Below are 6,000 nucleotides of genomic sequence, written 5' to 3'. Positions count from 1 at the left end.
CCTTGCCATTCCAATGCCATTGCAAAAAATCTTTAAAATACATTACATAGTGCTATTTAGAAAAAATTATACATCTTTTCAATAAATGGCAAATATCAATAAAAAGAAAGGAGAAAATTCATGTTTTCATTCTAAAATTTAGAATCTACCCTAAAACTATAAAGTTTGATCGATATATTGATTTATTTTTTTAAGTAAATTTAAATTCATAAAATTTGTAGTAAATTTAGAAATCCGAGGTTTCCAAATAAAATAAAACTCAAAATCAACATTTGGATGGTTCTGTGGATGACCCGATTGCCTCTCCAACGTTGCTTTTTCATCGAAAAGTTTGGGATATTTGAGGCAGTAAAGTTAACAACTCAAGGCCTACGATCGATTTTGAAAACAAAACTCTTAGCGCTCGTTGCGGCGACTTTCACTCTTCAACCAGATCTTCTGACTTACGGTCCGGAATTTTCTTCCGGGAAATCCAGTTAATTTCTCGGATAAAACTGGAATGCCAGGTATGCAAAATTTTAACGGAAAGCTATTTTTTGATAAATCATATTGATTAATATTTCAATCTGATAAAAGTAATTATTTTTAAAGTCTTATTTATTTTATATTTTTTTGAGTTATATAATTCGATAAAAATAATTATCTTGTAATGAAATATATTTTATTTTTATGGGCAAATAAAATTATTTTCGCTGAAAAATTGAAACACAATTTTTTTAAAAAAAATACTCAATCGATTAATATTAGGTTAATATTTTAATCCAATAAAAATATTTATTTTTCGATGAGTTTTATTATAGTTCGAAAAATATAACTATCAAACGATAAAAAAATAAATTTATGAAAGAGTAAGAATTATGTTGTCTTCAAAATTAGGAATTATTCATTAAAAAAAGGTAGGCTTTAATTGAATCTGTTAAAATTTACCAAAAAATATCATACTTTGAAAACATATTAATATTTTACATTTCAAAATATTTTTTATTCATTTTCTAAAAAAAAATTGAAAAATTTTTAAAAAATAAGTGCATGCTATTCATTCCAATAAACAAATTTCAATATTATTTATCATAGTTTGTTACCATTTATCTGATAAAAAATATCCTTACAAAAATTAATTTTAGAAAAATCAAAATTTGTTAAATATTTAAATATAATCATGATGTAATAAGAACAATAGTACTCAATAAAAATATCGTTTTACTCATAATTATCAAAAATTGGCTTCAGATAGTAAATATACCGACTTCTTATTCTTTTAGAAGCTTTTAATATCATTGCCTTTACCAAAAATGTGCAAAATTGAAGAGCGTTTTCAAATAAATGGCATTAATTAATACTAGGTTTTATTTCCTATTCAAAAAAAAGTTTTTGTAAGTTAATTACAAAAAAAATTTGTTTAAAACCTATTTGATAAAATATACCTTTACAAAATTTAATCTTAAAAAAACTAAAAAAAAAATATTATTATCTAAAGACAATCATGTTTCAATAAAAAATATTATTTAATAAAACCAATTTTAGTTTATCAAAAACTAACAAGAGTTCAGAAATAAAATTTCTTTTTATTCTTTTCAATGCTTTTTATTCGCCTCCAGAGTTAAATGCAAAAAATGCGATGCGTTTTTATTTTAATTGTTGATAGAAGATTTTAATTTCTATCCAATTAAAATTAAAATTTTCCTATAATAATTTTTATAACAACATGAAGTAACTGTGTTGATTAAATATACTTTAGCAAAAATTTATTTTAGAAAAAAAGCCCTATTAATAGCTGTCTAAATACAGTTGTTATTGTGCAAAAACAAATATTATGTAATAAAAACTGCTGTAATTAATTAAAAATTAAGATATTTTATGCTGTTATTTTTTAATTAATTATTATTGTTTATTATTTAAAAAGATATCATTTTATTATTTGAAAAGTCTTTTTTCCCGTTCCTATAAAATTTATGAAATTGAAATGTATTTTAAAATTGAATTATTTATTAATTTTAGAATAATTAATACAATTCTATAAAATTAATTCAATAAAACTAATTGATTTTAAGCAAATTTTACAATAATTCGATAAAACTGGCATTCGAAAGTAATATACATTCATATAAATTGAATTATGGAAAAGGTATACAGAGAAAAATTTTCTTAAAATTAACATAGTGCATGGTAATGTTACTTCTGGTAAAAAATCTTAATTCTCGTAAATACAATCAAAACCATATTTACGCAACTCATTTGGTAATTTTTCCGTTTACATGGTAACGGTTTACAGGGTATTCCAGTTTTCAAAATTACAGTTCTTATTAAAAACACTGAACTGGAAAACAAAATAATAAATGGTTTTTATGCCATGATTTAAGGTATCATGATAAAATTTCCAAACTTTACCACATTAACCAAATTTTATCAAATAATGTAAAACCATATTTTATTGTTAATTTTACCAAAATCATTACGAAAGTACTTTTTCAGAAATTGTCGAGCATTATAAAAATGGATGCTCAACTTTCACGAAACCGTTTCCTGATTCATGTTCGGAGCGAACATTTCGCCAAAGTAGCGAAAATAACTGAAGTCACTTTACCGAAGAAGCAAATCACGCCAACAGTGAAAGATTATTTCGTCATAAATTTTAAAAAAAAATATCGTATCTAACTTTCTAATAATCACTTTATTGTGAACACCATGCAGATCGGTCGTTGTAACCTTAATAACATAAGATAGACAAATAGAGCAAAGAAATAAATTACGCACATGTCCGTAGTGGGATTCGAGCTTGAGATCTTTTTAGTAGGAAGCCAAGTCCTTACCCACATTACGACCGGACGGCTTCTTTCGTCACTTTATTTTTGATCATCTGGACTTCATTTTAGTTCCATCATTCTAGTTAATAGTCTCCCATAATGCGCTGCTATGAGGTATCAAGTTGAGGAAATATTTTCGTCATACATTTGAGAGTTTCCGTTTCATCACGAATCACAAAACACTTTTGGCGACAAAACGATTCTGAAAACTAGCTAAGTACAGCCCAAGGAATGTTGAATAGTTAAAAGTGAGAGTTTCATTTCTGAGAGTGAGGTTTTTAGAGTTCCCATAGAGCCAGAAAACGGTAATTTTATCATATTCCGGTTGTTTTGACCAAACTTTTTTTTCAGCATAAAAAATAATTTTAACCAAAAAATATTCGTGATGCAATAAAACTTAAATTATTTTAAAGAGGGACATAATAATTTACGAATGAAATACTCCAAGATTTTAAATGCATCATCATTTCAAGTTGTGCAATATTTTTTTGTCGTCTTTCCGCTGGACACGAAATTTACGACAGATATTTGCATATCTAGTTACATATCTGGATATGAAACACATATTTACACATCCAAATTATGAATCATATTATTTCATTCTGGTTGAGAAATAACTTACACGTATAAACATACCCAAAGAACCTTTCGAAAAAGTATGGCTTATCACTATATTACATTACTAGACCCTTTAACTAAATTTTTCATGCAATATCTAAAATTAATTAGAGATTTGTTGTTATGTATTTTCCTTGAGGAACGAATAAGAGTTTCATTTTCCAGTTAATAATCAAAACTCTTTTGAGAAAAAAAACAAAAAAACAATTACAGTGTTACTGGCTCTATAGGAATACCGAAAAATTTGGTAATTTTAACCGAAACACTTTGGTAATGATTTTGGTAAAATTAAAGACGAAATATTGTCCTCTAATATGTGATAAAATTTGTTAAATATAGTAATTTTTTCTTGATACCTTAGAGCATGGCATAAAAATCATTTATTTAGTTTAATTAACTTTCCAGTATTATAATATTTACTAAATGTGTGGTAATAAGATATATAATTTTGAAAACCAACCAGAATTTCCGGTACACGCAGTTAGAATTTTCATTCTAAAATTAGGGTAAAATAACCAACAGGAGTCTGCCTGTACAATTTTCGTCAAGTTTACGGTAAAGAAAATGTTTTACCTTTACGATTTTAAAACCGTTTACAACTTGTAGTATAGTTTCAAAACCATGAATACAAAACTATAAGGATTTTTAACCATTTACAACTAGTAACTGATTCTGAAAAAAATTATTTAAAGTTCTATCTTCAACAACAATCCCTAGAGAGTCAAACGACATGTTAATATCCAAAAACTATGCATTTGAAAAACTTTTGTTTTTGCTTTTTTTTTCTCCAAAAAACGCTCAAACCTTTTTAAATAATGTAGATAGAGAAAGGATTTTTTTTTCAGTGTGTTTGAGATTATTTGAAAATTTAACATGAACAATAAATTATTTTCGAATACTTCTGCCAATATTTGGTTAATCTGACTCCCTAAAATGAATTATAAAATCTAATGATGAATCTTAATGCAATAAAAAATTACTTACGAGTTCATCACAAGATACAGTTAAGCAATTTATTTGTGTAATTTATGTTTGTATATGTTATTATGTTTGTATATGTATATGAAGCATGAAAAACAGTTTCATTAAAACTAATTTAAAATTATTACCCAAAGCAATTTAAATAACTAACAATGTCTAAAATACCTATTTTTTATTATTATTATTGAATGTACAGTTTTTTTGCATTCAAGTAAAATATTTATGAAATTTAAGTCTGATAATAGTATACTATCATTAAGAATAAATTAGTTTCAAGTGCCAGTCAACTATTAATATTTTCTATCTTCTAGAAATAAAATTAAACTGTTTAAGTTACTAATTTTATTTTCGAAGACAGTTTTATATTTGGTCCCAATTCATGAATATTTAAGCAAACAAATGTTAAACTTGGTTTTATTTCACGGCATCAAGTTTTATGAAAGTAGGAGTATTTTGCTAATTTTTTGTTATAAAATCGGCTAAAAACAATAAACAGTACCCGAAACTTTGTAATGTTTAGATATAACTTCTTTTTATGTAATAAAGAACCTTTTTATAAAGTGCGTAAAACCGAATAGCGAAAAATAAAAGATAAATATTACGTTCTCTGGCTAATAACTACTATTTGATAAATCTCGCATTTAATTGATTACTTCCATTTTCGTAAAAATCAAAGATGGGGTATCTTATAAAAGTCGTGTCATGGGGAATTTTTAAATTAAAACTTTAGGACTAAATTCTAGGGCCATTTTTATAATTCCCTTTACATTTCTATTCTGTACAAGTATATGGCATGCTTAAAATTTTTATAATAACGGATATAAAGCATAGTACAACCAACGGACAAACGAAGCTGTTGTTTGTTCATTTCAATGACAAGTATTTAAATATAGCTGTTACTCAGTTAAAAACTCCTATTGTGACGTCATTAATAGACCTTGAAGATCTCAATGACCTCATTTGTCGGTTGCTATGCTCGAACCCCTGTTCTGCTGGTCAAGACAGATTATCTCTCTCGGCTATTATATGTATCCAACTGTTCACGAAACTATGTGGATTCATTAGGTTGATCTTGTTAGTTTGATAAAATTCTGATTGTTTAACCATATTAGGTGAAAGCAGTTAATAAACTGTTTTTCTCACAGTTAACAGTTTGGATACCATTTTATTAATGGTTATTTAACTGTTTTGTTTGTGTATGGTAAAGTAAAAATCAAATAAATTGCTATTCAACCATTTTTTCAAGGAAATTTCTAGCAGTATACTGTTACCATATTAACAGAAAAAAATGAATGGTTTAAGTTCCGTATATTTTTGTTTTATTAACTATAATTATGTTTTTTAACCGAAAACTTCATTATCATACTGTACGGTAATTTTGTCAGAACTCTTTTCTCCATGAGTATGGAAAAGCAACTGCTGTATATTTGCTATGCAGTTAAGTTGTGTGAACAGCAATTATATCACGTAACCAATTTAAATACCTGATAGGTTTAGGTAAGTTTCGAGTCATGTTAAACCTTCGTCTATTAACCCGAATTAACATGCATTCCATGCTAGTTACGTGAACACATTTAGTAATCAAGGAGTCATGTAT

The 6,000-nt window shown here is 26.2% G+C and overlaps 1 protein-coding gene across 1 annotated transcript in view; it reads left to right on the top strand.

Annotated features, from left to right (window-relative positions):
* Positions 1–362: 362 nt before the first annotated feature.
* Positions 363–6,000, top strand: part of LOC147807780 (prolactin-releasing peptide receptor-like) — a 28,103-nt gene continuing 22,465 nt past the window's right edge. The window contains exon 1 of the mRNA XM_071178833.2: positions 363–506. The gene's annotated coding sequence lies outside the window, so the exon portion shown is untranslated. The remainder of the gene's footprint in view (positions 507–6,000) is intronic.

The sequence above is a fragment of the Parasteatoda tepidariorum genome, chromosome 6, assembly GCF_982258835.1.
Source record: "Parasteatoda tepidariorum strain Cologne lab strain chromosome 6, Ptep-v5.0, whole genome shotgun sequence".
NCBI classification, from domain to species: Eukaryota; Metazoa; Arthropoda; class Arachnida; order Araneae; family Theridiidae; genus Parasteatoda; species Parasteatoda tepidariorum.
This window is presented reverse-complemented; position numbering and strand designations above follow the sequence as displayed.